The 15,515-nt window shown below is 44.1% G+C and overlaps 1 long non-coding RNA gene across 1 annotated transcript; it reads left to right on the forward strand.

The window, feature by feature from the left end:
* The first annotated feature begins 6,110 nt into the window (after nt 1–6,110).
* On the forward strand, nt 6,111–6,671 carry LOC125512103. The gene is made up of 2 exons (XR_007285213.1): nt 6,111–6,251; nt 6,353–6,671. It is a non-coding gene; the product is annotated as an uncharacterized LOC125512103 (long non-coding RNA).
* The last annotated feature ends 8,844 nt before the right edge of the window (nt 6,672–15,515 follow it).

The raw sequence follows: 15,515 nt of genomic DNA on the forward strand, positions 1-15,515 counted from the left end.
TTTTGATCAACGAGCTAGTCAACTAGAGGCTCACTAGGGACGTGTTGTGGTCTATGTATTCACACATGTATTACGATTTCCGGATAACACAATTATAGCATGAACAATAGACAATTATCATGAACAAAGAAATATAATAATAACCATTTTATTATTGCCTCTAGGGCATATTTCCAACAGGTCAAACATACCAAACCTATAAAGACACAAACTTACTGGCTCCATATGGTGCCGATAAGACACCTCCATAGCAGGAGCACTAGAATACTGTTACTCTCAACAACATCATCAGTCCACCAGGACCTTTATTATAAAACTATAATAATTATGCAAATTGAACTTATGAATACGCCTAGGAAGATCCAAAGCCCCCTGAACTCGGAGCTTGACGACTGGAGACAAGGGGGAGTGGACAATGTTTCCTCATGGTTGCCCTCCTCAAACCTAACTTCTCGTTCGCCATCCCCGTGATGTGATCCTCGAATGAGTATGCAGTGGCGGAGGCTGAGTGACCAAACTAGAGATCGACTAGCTTGTCTAAATTATGGATTGTTGTAATAGTGTTTTAGCCTTGTTTTTTGCCGATTAGCAAGGCAACACTACTCATATTTAATCGATAGTCAAAGTTTTAGGAAGAGGAAGAAAAGTTCTCTAATAGATCTCTCTTCTCATGAGAGAAGGGAGCCCCTTTTATGCAAGTGACTCCAGTGCCACACAGCTCACAACTGACACTTTACAAGACCACACTGGCCTAACTGGGATCCAATACATGATCTATCAAGCTTTGGGATTCAATGAATTCATTAGGGGGGGGGGGGTCTGCCAATTTTTCTATGTTACGTCGGTTTCTTCATTTTTTTCTATTTATGTCTTTTCTTCCCTTCGTTTCCATTATCCTTTTTTACTCCTTTGTTTTATTTTGTTAAAAAATAACATATGAAGATTTTTTTCCTAAAAACATAAACTTTTTGAACACATGAACTTTTTAAGCTCGTGTTTTTCCTCTAAATACACAACATATCTCTCTGGATATATGAACTTTTAGTACATTTATTAACATTTTGTGTAAAACATGAATTTTTTCAAAAATAAGATGGTCATTTTTTAAATATATTTCATTTTAACGTTTGTAGTACATAGCTTTTTCTAATCTTGGATTCATAGCACGGAAAAAAGATGCACATAACTTAGAATGGACTGAAAAAAGGAAATAACAGCACACTACCAAAAAAACCCGTGCACACGCATATGGGGCCGGCACAGCACACCCGGTGGCAAATCTAAATGGTTGGTAGGATGGGTCTAGGCCACCCTGTGATTTCCCAATAGCCTTTATATCACAACATATAAGGGCCCATTGGGCTGGTTTTGCCACTTATCATTGCACTTTTTTTTTTGAAATGTATCATTGCACATTTCGGTGATTCACTGCTATTCGGCATTTCCTAAACAGCGATCATGGTGCCCGTTACAGGTCGAATAGTATGAGAAAATTTCTTATTTGACACTATTTTAAAATTTGCTTTTTTATTTGATATTGGAAAAAAATTCCCTATTTAACACAAGTTTTAAATTTTATTTCTTATATGATATTTCTGTTCATTTTGAGCCTAAATGACACCTGAAAAAACTTTTTTGCCACCCATGTGGTATGTGTGTGGGGGACAATAGCGCACACACGCATCACCAGTGCAAGGGCAGGAGCACACACGCAGCAACATATACACATGCACCAACACACACAACAACAACAACACGCACGCGCACGTGCACACACACGCAGCAACACACATGCACGCGCGCACACACGCAGCACACACACACACATACACACACACGCAGCAGCAGCACATAGGCACGCAACAGCACACACACGCGCACATACACACGCAACAACACACACACACGCACGTACACACGCAGTAGCAAACATACACGCAGCGGCACACATGCACACACACATGCACCAGCAGCACACATGTGCGCGTGCACCCACACACGCAACAACACACACGCGCACACACATACCGCATGAGGGGCAAAATCATCTTTTCAGGTGTCATTTAGGCTCAGAATGGACGGAAGTGTTGTATAGGGAATAAAATTTAGGACTAGTGTCAAATAGGAAAGAAAAACTTTTTCAGTGTCAAATAAGGAACCAGATTTTAAGACAGTGTCAAATAAGAAATTTTCTCGAATAGTATAGAGCGCACACGCCCATGTACAATAGGGATCCGGCTTGCCTGCTCCTTCTCCATGCTCCCATCCGTGCTCCCACTTCATCCTACGGTTGTCTTTTTTCCTCTTTCTTTCTAATCTAATCATCTCCCCCCTGATTTTAAGGGGGTGGGGCCGGGCCTTATTTGTCCAATCAAATCAAGCCACGTACACGGGAGCACGGATGAGCACACGCCGGGGGAGCAGGCAAGTCTCGTCCGTACAATAGGTCGAGTAACAGGCTGGCCCATTGTCTTTTTTCCTCTTTCTTTTTTTAATGTCTTTTTCCCTCTTTCTTTTCTTAAATTCCAACCAGGCCTGTTGGATGCAGTTTTTTGGTTTTGGAATGTTTGGTTGTGTGTAAATATTATTGAGCCTGTACGGTGCTTAAAGCACCTTTGGGACCAAGCGATGCAGCTCAAGCTTATGTGGTGGCTCTCGTGGTGGCACGTGTCATGCTCCACTCACCTTCCTAATCACGTTCACATGATCCATTGTAATTTACACAACAGTGCTTCGATTCGAAAAAAGCTCTACACATAAAAGATGTGCATTGACTATGAGATTCCATTCAGTCGATCAGTTTCTAATTTCATGGACTCTATATCTTAAATTTTGTGCTAATTTTTGGAGGGCTTTTAGATGAATTTCAATAAAATCTCCGCACCCAGTCGGCCGTTTGAAAAAAAAATTTACCACCAGCTTCATCGCACCATTTCACATGACTTCTCTGTTGCACATTTTCTGTTTTGAACATCGTAGACGAGTAGATCTACATCTCTTATTATACCACAGAAACATTTTCATGTGTGCATGTTATGAAAACCGAGAGAATTTTGGCAGAATCTTCACACCCAGTCGTTTGATCGATTTTTTTTTAACCACTAGCTTCATTTTGCCATTTCACACAACTTTCTAGTGGTACAATTTTTTCGTTTCGACTATTGGAGACGGGTAGATCTACATCGCCCTACTAAGTGTACAAACGTGTCACAAATGGGCATTAGTCAACTGAAAAACGATTCATGCCCAATAGGTCTTGTGACCGTTGGATGAGGATTCGAGGGCTATACCACACCTTTTTCTACCTTCATCCGGTCCTTCTCTTCTTGCTTCAACACCCCGTTTCCGCGTGAGGTAAGTTCCTCACATAGATAAAGGTGAAATTAATGATCTGAGCGTACGGAAGCAAAAGAGCAACATGTTGTATTTGAGAGGAAAATGCTCGTAGAGAAATAATCGTGTGTGTTTCTTCTCAGCCCAGTAGAGGAGGATGCATGCTACCAAACTACTTTTTTTTTGCGGGTGAAAACTTGTATTATTCAATCACAAAATCCTTACAATCATCAAAAGCTAAAGACAAAGCAACTTCTCGGCCAGACCCTAACCAAGTCATAGTTCTACCCTCACCTCTAGCAAACTTAGCTAAACTATCATTAACATTATTCTGAGTACGATTAACATGAGTAATACAAGAATCACGAAGAGACAAGAGGTGCCTAATTTCCTTAATGAGAGAAGCGTAGATTGATCTATCCTCTTCCCGGTCTTGGATCAACTTGACAGCAACTATAGAATCCATCTCAATTATGATAGGTAAGTCACTTCTTTGTAGGGCGAAAGAGAGACCTTCCATGCACGTAGCTTCGAGCGCCTCACGACATGAAAATAGCACCCTACAGGATGAGAAAATAATCTTGCCCTTGACATCTCTTAGAACCATACCCGCACTGGCAGTACCATCCACAGCAAATGAACCATCAGTATTTAATTTAACCCAACCACTAACAGGGGGACACCACTTGGGTTGTACCTCTTGCATCATTATCGCATGTGATTGATGCACCGGTTTGCCATATGAAATTACCACTTTCCCTTTGGACGGATCAGAAGATAGCTCAGTTTTGATACCAACCAAAGAGTCCAAATAACTCATAATGAATGTTCTACACGCTTCCATAGGGGAGGGGGTTTGTGGTATCAGAGCAACTCTAGCAGACCCCGCATTCCGCCTTGACCCATAAAATAACCGCCAAAATGCGTGTTGGGTGGAAAAACCAGCCCGATTAGACCCCGCATCCCGCCCCGGCCCGCAAAAAAATTTAGGGGGCGCGGCAAAATCCTGACCCCAATCGGGGAATACGCCCCCCCCCCCCCGCGGCTGCGGTGCCCTGCATATAAGCGGAAGCGGTTGGTGGGGGACATTTCAGCCCGCGCTTTCCCCACCAACCACCTCTCCTCCCCCCTCGCGCCGCCGCCCAAGATTCTGGCGAAAACCGTCGGCAGGAGCACATCGAAAGGCCGCCACGCGCACGAGACCTCCTCTCCCTCCCCCTGCATCCGTGGGCGGCCGGATTTGCGGATCTGCGGCACTTCATCGCGGGCCGCCGGATTTGGCTTTCCCGGCCGCCTATTTGGTGCGCCAAGCGATGGAGTGGTCGGGGAGCCTCTCCCGCAGCCCCGGCAAGGGCGCATCGTCGCATGCAGGCTCGGATTCGTCCGCCCACCGCCGTCGACGGTTTGCGGGTATGGATTCGTCTGGCCGTCCACCGGGCTCGGCGCTCGCACAGCATCTCGGCTTGCCAATGATGCTCATCCAGTGCGACGACTGCACGCAGACAGTGCTGCGGCTAACTTCGGGCACACCGAAGCACCCTGAATGGGTGTTCTTCAAATGCGAAAACGACGGGGTACATGGACTTGCGGTAGCTCATTTGATAGCTCATTCTTCAATTAGTTCAATTGCGGATCCTCATTTCGAACATGGTAATTCGTTTGTGTAGGACGATGGATGCTCATTTTGGTTTTGGAAAGGCCAATACATTGATTTATTGATAGACAAAAACTTAATAGATGTTGGTGCACTCTTTAGTAAAATCGAAGGCAATGATGCGGCTGCATGTGCAACTAGAGGGGAAGCAACGTCTACTTCTTTCGAACCAAAGATGAAGAAAGAAGAATGCAAAATCAAGAATCCACAGATCAACAACGAATGCATGGAGAAGATATTTGTCCAACTAATGGGAGCAGTTATGGAAGTTGGGAATCTTCCAAAATGCATACTTGTGATTCTTGTTTTCTTTGGTCTTGCTATTCTAGCAAAGATTTGATGATGTCTTTTGTATCCAATGTTGTTGAAAAAGCAAAGAAATGCAATATGCTAGACCAAATTAAGGTGCAAATTTAATTTTTTACGGGCCGGGAGAAGCTGCGCCAGATCAAACACCGCAAAACCGACCCGTAAAAAGCATATTCTAAGAATATCCTTTTTACGGATCCATTATGTGAGGTCTGCAACTACAGCCGTCCGTGCCAGCCCGCAAAGACGTTTTTCTGCGAACTGCAAACACGTTTTGCGGGCCGGAAGGAAGCGGGGTCTGCTAGAGTTGCTCTCAGAACCAGGCCCAACTCAGCCAAGCTCACCACAAACATGAAAATGTTGCAGGCGATCAAACGCATCCTATAAATTTTAAGACATGTTTTTGTCTTCAAGCATCAACTATCACACTCGCTGGGGTGGGGTCAAACACTCTGGTAATAGCACTGCTAACCTCTGCTCCAGCACTGCTAGCCGCAAACATCTCGTAAAATAGGAACGGTTGAGATAATGAACACCATGTAGCTCGTCCTACATTGCAATTTTCCGGTGTGTGAATTGCAGCTGGTCCAAACATCAATAGAGGATCTACAAAAATCAATATAGGATATACGAAAATCAATACAGGATCTACGAAAATCAACTATCACTCAGGCTGTGGGCGATTGTGTCATGTCCGTATCTACGAAAATCAATACAGGATCTTTATAATTCTCTCCAAATTTTTCTCGTCAATATAAGAATAATTCTGTGATTTTGTTTTCCCCTATATAAACAACAGCACATCCATGGAACATCTACCAACTACCATCGACACAGGAAGGAAAGGAATATAGCTAACCGCTTCTCATGGCTCCTACCAGTAGCAACGCTCGGGTCTTGTGTCTGGTGGCTCTCCTGGTCATGTCTACCACCTTCTTGTCCTGTGATGCAGCAGGTATATATTCCTCCTATTAGTTTCTCTCTAGCGTATCCTTTATCCCTTAAAGTACCTTGCTGGTCGACAGTTGTGTGCTAACCTGCTTAATTGCTCTCTAGGTGGGTGGACGAAGTTCTGCGTACCCGAGAAAGCCTGCCAGACCCCAGCAGGACTTCAGGGCGACTATGTGTGCAAGGTTGACTGCGGACGCCAAGGTTATGATGAGGATAAAAGCCATTGCGCGAGTGGCATTTGCTGCTGTGAAAAGTAATATAAGCCGTCGATATGTTTTGTTATGTGCTGGAACGATTTCGCGTAGTGAGGGAGACTTATTTTCTATGCACACCTAGGTTTAGTTCATACAGAAACAATCAGTAAACTGTAATGGTTGTATTCTTGAGACAAATTCTGCAATGGTTGATCTATATGTCTTCCTTCTTTTGTGAAAGATTTATTTATTTTCCCTAGCCCTCCAATCAAAAGAAAAAGGAAAACGCTAACCTTCATCCGGCTGATGCACACACAACATCCACCGCCTACGTAGCCGTCAGATTGATTTTGATCGGGCGCTTGCACTGGCGACAAGTCCCGTGCGGCTAGTTTTTTTTTTTGCAACAAGCGTCTTGTTTCAAAAGCTTTCTATAACAGAGATCTTGTTTCAAAAGCTTTCTGCAACAGAGATCTTGTTTCAGAAAGAAAAAAAAGTGTTTGGTGGTGAAGTTTTTCTTTCGGCAACAGGGTCTAGTTTCAAAAAGTTCTACAACCGAGGTTTTGTTTCAGAAAGAAGAAAAATAGTTCGGCGATGAATATTTTCTCTTCTACAACAAGGGTATTGTTTTAAAAACATAGTCCCGGTTGAAGAAAGTGCAGAATGAGCGTCCCGCGTTAAGAGTGTACAAGGGCAAACATTGCAACACGACACATGTTTCACAAACATGGCTTTGGTTGCAGAAATCGCCAGAGGAGTGCCCGGCGTGAGAGTTCATCGTTGTCGTGCTGAAGTAGAGGCATCTACTTGGGGTGCTCGTTCAGAGGAGGCGCGACGAATCCGACAGCCGCCGATGCTCCATGGTCGAGGCACCCAGGCCATGGCGGGGCAGTGGTGTTGTCTCAGTGAAGCGTTGCAACAAGGTACTTGTTGAGCGCAACAAGCTAGATGTTGCGGAGGCGCCCAGTTGGTTGGGACGGTAAATCGTACGGTTGTTTCGGGCGGCATCCGGCGGTTGCCGAGGCGGCTGATCGTATCGATTTATCACCCGGCGGATGCGTAGCATTGCCCAAAGAAAAATCAAACAAACCTTTGATGGCTATGAAGCACCGAAATAAATCTTAACTATCAGTTGGGACATGGGACAATGGTGTAAAGCCAAAAAATCTAACAATGGCAGGATGGTTCATGACTATTCTTGCGAAAAAATAGTGGATCCAATAATTAAAATGTATAGAGGACGTTTCATTTGAGACAAGCAACAAAGCAGAAAATTAATTTAAACACGTGTTTGCAAATAAATAAAGGGTCTGTCTAGGACACATCTAGATGTGACATAGTTATGTCACATCTAAGCTGATATTCACTTTGTTTGTGGTCTATTTTTTGTCTTTGTTTTTTTTGTTTCTTGTTGCTGCATTATGTATTTGTGGGAGCTTAGATGTGACATTCTTAAAAAACATCTAGACGTGAATTAGTCAAACTGAGACAAAAAATATAGACAACACATGCAAAAGTACTTTCTCACGTGCTGGCATCCCAATGATATTTTTCTACAACAGAGAGAGCACGTTCATGCATACAAATTCTTGTAAACACATGTTTTAAAATAAATGAAGGACAGCAAATATACACAACGTACGCTTGCAAAAGTGCTTTCTCACGTGGTGGCATTCCAATGACATTTTTCCAGAACAGAGAGACCACGTTCATCCATGCAAATTCTTCCATCTCATTATTGCTAAATCTGAAGAATAAAAATCAATGATCTCGCAAATGGTTAATTCAATCAGGATCTATCTTTGATGGTGAGTTTATTTTGACGAGTGCTTCAAAAGGAGATCCTATCTTGTAATATTTTGACGAATTTAGCAATTAAGTTATGTCACCGTATCTTGTCATGTTAGTAGTAAATATCCACGATGATAGCTACATGTAGTTATCGGATAATAATGTGTATGCTTTTACACATTGCAATGTAATGCAATGCTAGAGGATCAGTGTCCAAGTGTTAACCACAAGTAAGAAGTGGTATCAACAAATACAGGTGTCACGAAGTAAGCCTGCACCGGTGTACATTGATGTTTTTTTTTACCTTGGCAACTGTTAATACAATCTAGCAATCATGTACTCCCTTCGTCCCATAATATAGGAGCGTTTTTGACATTGTTAAAAACACTCTTATATTATGAGACGGAGGAAGTAGTTAATAAGCTGACAAGTAACTACAATAATCTTATAACACCCAAAGTTATAAAAAAATGTCAACATGAGATTTTGTTTTGAAAATCGCATCTCAACAATACAGTAGTTAGAATGGGTCATCAATTGGATTACCTACTCAAAAGGTACTTTTATTCGTCACAAAAAAGTTAAAACATGACTTGTCTTTTGCTAATGCCATGTTTGGACTTTTCTAAATGCATGCATGCATATGCGAGAGAGGGGAGAGAGAAGGCTCCGCATCATACGGCCTAGGTATGGATTCATTATAAGGACAGTAAAACTAGGCCTAAACGGAGCGCTCTCAGCGATTAGCGTTGTCGGCCATCCCTTTTCGCGATCTGGACGTTCCTGACAGTCAGATCTCGTGTGAAAAACAATATGTCCCGCATTATATGTAATCTGGCCAAGCTGTCCTGTAGGCTGCTGTTCCAGAGGCCAAAAGCAAACCCTTTGGTTAACTGGGCCGTCGGGCAGCCCATTCTAGCCCATACTATTCGCTAAAGGGGGTGAAGGAGCAAATTCTCCTCTCCCTCTGGTCATATATCCCTGTCCCTTTCTCTCAAAAAAAAAATATATCCCTGTCCCTTCAAAAAAAAAATCGAGAGAAAGGTTGGGGACGAGGCTTGCGACAGTGACCGCACTCCAGCCGCCGTTCCTTCTTACTCTGCTTCGGTCTGATAGTCTGCTCGGAAGAGGAACCCACCACTGAACCACCCAACCCCAGCCCAGCCAAACCCCGCTTTCTTTCTTCTTCTTCCTCGATTCCCCCGTCTCCCGAGTCCCACATTGATCGCCGCCACCGCCGTCCCCACATACCGGCAACCTCGCTCCCGGACTCGCCCCTCTCCCGACCGCAGCTGTGCCTACCCCACCCCTTCCCTCACCTTCTCGCCCAGATCAAGTAGCGGGTCAAGCGGGGAATGCTTGCGTGACGAGGAGGAAGAAACTGCAAACTAGCAAATCTTCACTTTGTTCGTCCTCCAACAATCAGTTGTTCATCCTCCCAATCTTCCACTCACCTTCGACATGAACAGAGGAGCGAAATATGGAGGCGCGATGAGAACATAGCAGCATGGAGGCGGATGAGACAGAGGGGCCGTGGAGAGGATTGTGCGGCCGCCTAACCAGGATGCGGAGCGAGGGACAAGGAGGAGGCAAGGAATCCATAAAAAAACACTCTTGAGGATCCGGACAGCCTCCATCACAGTCGGCTGCTTGGGCTTCTCCTTGGTCGGGTAAGGCTCGCCCGTGGGGACTGGCAGCCCATGGACGCCGACGACACTAACAAAGCCGCATATCATAACGAGAGAGCAGATTTGCTGGAGGGGGGAGAAATACCATTCCTAATCGTTGCTGATTTTTATGTCCTGTTGATTACTAGTAAAGCACATTTTTTGTGTCTTTGTGTGTCGGTAGCAACAACAGCACATTACAACGAACTTTTACGTTCCTCCCCCTTTTTTGTATTGTAGGTTTGATTTGGTTGTGATAGAGAATGGGAGGAAGGAGAAGATGCCTCTGGACTGCTGAATCCCTTCGTGTAGCTTGGTAGATTTTTAGAGAATGATCTATTATTTTATTCAAACTCGATAAAACATTATAAATACAATTTGTTCATACCATAGGTCGATGCAACTATAAAGTAAGCCTATAACTAAAACTACAATGATTTTTTTCAAAAAAGAGACACCTTCTCCGTGGTATCAAGCTTTGCAATGCAAGGATTGTGAAGCCTTTTGTAAAGTGACTGGTATCATATTGGAGTACCAACACCACCACTCACACCTGCACAAACACAAACTACCTTCATAGCTTTCAGAAAGCCTCTTGAGTCACCCTATGAAGTCATGAGTGTGGAACTTACATGGGATCGTCGATGGTCTTCTAGAGGTCCAGAGACATCGAACTACAAGATCTTCACTAAAACGCAAAAGAAGAAGAACTTCCAAAGTCAACCAATAAAAACAACACAATCCAGGAACACAAAGTCATTAGATCCATTTGAATGGATCTGCGAGACTGCGAGAAGGCGAGAATATATACCTACAATCACAATCCACATGATCAGATATACCAAACATGTAGAGACATGAATTCTAGCCCCATGGTGCCGCTCGATAAGACACCTTCATAGCAGGAGAAGAATACGAATATATTTACACTCATCGACAGCACCTCGCCCAGATTTTTTTTATGAAGATCGTAAAATCACGCTCATAAAACTTCTGAATACATCTAGGAAGATCCAAAGCTCCCCTCGGCTATAGAAAAGGGGGAGCCGAAAAGGTTTGGTGGTGCATGTCCTCCTAACACCTAACTTCTCATTGCCCATCCTACTGTTGTTATCCTCGAATATGTAGGTAGTGGAGGAGGCGGCGCAACCCAACAAGAGAATGGCTAGCCTGGCTAAATTATGGATGGTTGTCATGATGTTTTATCATAGTTTTTGCTGATCAATAGGATAACGCTCCTTCTAATTAGTCAATAGGCAAAGCTTTCATGAATGGGAAGAAATGTTCTCAATATAGTTCTATCTTCTTAGGAGGGCGAGGAGCGCCTTTTACGCAAGGGAGTGCCATGCTACATGGCTAACAACTCACACCTTTTTTTAGGCGCAACAACTGACAACTTAGCCCCTCAAAAAATTATGACACCTTAGAAAACCGCAATAGCCCAATTGGGATCCAACCAATTATCTATCCAACATTGGCCTTTAATCGGTTTAGCAGGGAGGTGAAAGATTTTTTTTGCCTTTTCCCCCTTTTCTTTTCCTTTTAAATTTTTTCCTTATTGTCCCTTTCTTCCCTTCAGTTTCCTTTTTGCACTCCTTTATTTTATTTTGTTTTAAAAAAACTGACAAGAAGGCTTTTTTCATATGTGAAAAATAAATAAAAATATGAACTATTTTTGTTCTAAATACACCATGTTTCTCATATATAAACATTTTGTGTAAACACATTTTACAAAAATAAATGAACATTTTTAATATAAATAAGTTATCTTTTCACTATATACCTTTTTCTTCTTAGATTCACGTCACAGAAAAAGGCCCGATTTTTTTATTAATAATAAATAATAATGCTGTAATTCCGAAACTAGTATTGATAAGTTAGAATTTCAAGAAATAGGAAGGACGCCATCAATAGTAGCGTCCAGACCTGGTCGCTGTTGCAAACCACGTCTACACCTGGATGCTATTCTTAGCAACGTCCAGTGTTTGGTTCAACCTAGCCTAGAAAAGTTCTCGCCTTCGTCCGACCTAAGGGCAACTCCAACGCGGCAACCTAAACTGATACAAATTTTGTTCATTCTTTGTTCATTTGGATCGGTCAACCACGTCAATTTCCGTTTTTGTCCGCCGGTCCGAAGATGCTCGGACAAACATATTTCACATTTGCACTGGATTTTGATTTTTTAATAAAACAGCCAACAGAATCCAATTTACATTAATGAAAACTAAAAAAATATTAAATTAAAAGATAAAATAAACAGTTAGCGGTGGGCAGTGGATCATCGTCATTTTCTTCCTCCTCCTTGGCCAGGTCGACGTAGACTGGCGTCTCCATCCACGGGAACGCCTGCTGGATGGCTGGCAACGTAGCCACTTGCTGCACCACCAGCTGATGCTTCTTCTGCCGCTCGGCCTTCATCGCCTGCTCTGCAACCTACCACTCGGCCTCCTCGTCTATCGTGCCCATCCACACGGGCATGCATGATATACGATGGCAACGTGTTCGTCCACGACCATTGCCCAAGCCATGGCCATGGCTCCTCCTCCATAGGCTTGGGCGCAAGCGGTGCTAGGGGCGGTGGGGGCATGTTAGCCTCCACTCTAGCTGCCATTCAACCAGTGCATGTGCAAGGCTAGGCCACTTGGCGAGCTCCTTGCGCTCGGCCTCCTCAATGGACCTCCTTGTGGCCTCCTCGAGAGCCACAATGTAGGCCTCCTAATCCTCCCCCCTTCACCATGACCGACGGTGATGGTGGATGGTGCACAGGACGCATCCTTGTAGCACGACTGACAACACTGGTCGTGCTCAGTGGCGAACTACGCATCCTAGTTCGGCGAATCCATTTTGGACGCTGGGTTGCGGTAAAGGTCGTCCGAGAGTAGACACGACGATGGTGGATCTCCATCAGCTGCGTGCGGCCTGAGTCCGGCACAGTCGGCACCAGAACCCTATCGAGGTTGAGGTGCCACCCATGCGGCAGGTTCACGTTGGGCTACGACACCGGCACACCATGCTTCCAGAAGTGCTGGCAGTGGTGCACTGACACGTAGAGGCAAAAGCACGACATCCGACTCAAGATCAACTTATCTATTATCATAAACTAGCCAGTTACCAATTGTATTTCCCAAAAGTAACAACCTAGCCAAATATATAATGTACGTTTGTAACCATTGAATAAATTATACACAAGACTAGACAAAGAAGATTCAACGAGGCCATGGAACAACTCACATGCTCCAACCATAGGTCTAGTGGATGATCCTAATGATGAGCGAATGATTCTAATGACAAGCAGCTAGTGAGATGATGTTGCTCATGTGATGATTGATGATGTCCGTGCTGGAGCTTGCTTACCACCTAGAAAGGTAAGAAGCGATGGCTGCAGGTGTATTAGAGTATATAGGTCATGAAATCTCTATCTATCATAGTAAAACGACTCGGTTGAGTCTAATCAAAGCACCAATGAAAGGGCAATGACTGGACGCCATCCGTACTAGCGTCCAGACCTGGACGCAGTTAGCAATAGAGTCCATCCTGGACGCTGTTATTCCTGACGTCCTTCCTATTTTTATAATTTTCACCAGCCCTTACCAGTTTCGGAATTACAGAATTATCATTTACTATTAATAAAAAATTCGGGAAAAAGGCAGACATAAAATAGAAGTGGTTGAACAAAAGAAAATTCAGGAAATAACCATGCACTCCCTGCAAATTTGTTTTTTACCGTGTACATGCATTCCTGGAAACGGTCCTAGAGGCAGTTTCATCTTCCTAGATGTGTGAAGGAGGATGGAGGGATGTACGGTTGTCCATAGCAGCACAATTACCCAGGACGGCCCTGAGGGGAGTGACATCCCAGGCCGCCAAAATCTAGGAGACCTAAAATTTTTAGGACTGACCCATGACAAAACCAGAGTACCATCATCTGCATGTTGTTGCTCTTCAAGGAGAGCTCCTATTTTCCGCCTGCAGGCGGAAGATATCTAGGCCTGCACTGAAGGCAGGCGTGATGGGCCAGCCCATTCTTCACCGGAGCTGTTTTTCTTTTATTTCTCTTTGGTTTTTAGTCCATTTTATTAAAAACCGGCTTGTTATTTATTAGGATCTGGTATTTAAAAACTTACTGAAAATGGAAACAAAAATTTACAAAATTATTCAGTATGTGTGTGTGAAAAATTTTAGTGTATATCAAACAAAATTCATCATCTATTAAAAAACTGTTCAATGTGTATTAAAAAAATATTTGATGTACAGAAAAAAAGTTGATCATATATTAAAAATAGTTTGATGCATAGAAATTTTTTTCATCATATATAATAAAATAAGTTCAGTGTACATTAGAAAAGGTTCACCGTGTATTAAAAAACTGTTCAATATGCATTAAAATAATATTTGATGTACACAACAAAGTTTACCGTATATCATGAAATAATTAAGGGCATATATGTCGGAGTAGGCGCCGGTGATGGGCGAAGCGGACGCCGGCGTTCGGGTGAAGAAGAAATGGCAGCAGCAGCACGCAAACGGGCGGAGTAAGGAGCTAGCGAGGGCCTACGCGTCACGGTAAGGCTAACGGAAACGCGTGCGTGGCCATTTGGTCACCGGAGCTACACCGACGAGCAAACGAGGCGGCGGCGCGCTCGGTCACGGTGGGGACGACGGCTAAGGGCACGGAGCTACGAGGAGAAGAGAGCGGAGGGGATGGGGAGCTCACAATAGAGCTGCAGGGAACGACAGTGGGCCCGGGGAGGACCGGTGGTGGCGGATCGAAGACGGCAGAGGCGGATGCCGTCGGGGAAGAAGAGGTCGAGGGCGACGGTGGAGGGGCACAGAGTGTAAAACAAAGGGTTTATGGTTTGTGGCACACCTCCAACATGGGGTGGCCTTTGTATTATATAGGGGGTACATCATCATGTACAAATACAATTACAACTATAATACATGTAGGCCCAATATATACAGAGTCTAACACCCTCCCTCAATCTCAGCCGTGCTCAGAAGAATTAACTAGGTTGAGATTGCACCTACAGCCTTCAAACTGAGGAAGAGACAGTGGCTTGGTGAAGATGTCAGCAAGTTGATCCTTTGAAGGGATGAACTTGATAAGAAGCAGCTTCTGGGCAACACGTTCTCTGACAAAGTGGTAATCAACTTCGATGTGTTTCATCCGGGCATGGAATACTGGATTGGAAGGCAAATACGTAGCACCGATGTTATCACACCAACGAACAGGAGGTTGCTCCTGAGAGATCCTCAACTCTCGAAGCAAGGACTGTATCCAAATCAGCTCAGCTGTGGCATTTGCAACTGCTTTGTACTCAGCCTCAGTGCTACTGCGGGACACTGTTGCTTGTTTACGAGCACTCCAGGCAATCAAGTTAGCACCAAGGAACACTGCATAGCCCCCCGTTGATCGCCTGTCGTCCGAATTCCCAGCCCAATCTGCATCAAAGAATGCGGAAAGAGCTCCAGAGGGCGCGGGTTGCATATGCAAGACATAAGAAGTAGTCAACCGAATATAGCGTAATATACGCTTAACAGCAGTCCAATGAGACTCTCGAGGTGCATGCAGAAACTGACAGACGCGGTTGACAGCATAAGAAATATCTGGACGAG

Source organism: Triticum urartu, chromosome 6 (genome assembly GCF_003073215.2).
Source record: "Triticum urartu cultivar G1812 chromosome 6, Tu2.1, whole genome shotgun sequence".
In the NCBI taxonomy this organism is placed as follows: Eukaryota; Viridiplantae; Streptophyta; class Magnoliopsida; order Poales; family Poaceae; genus Triticum; species Triticum urartu.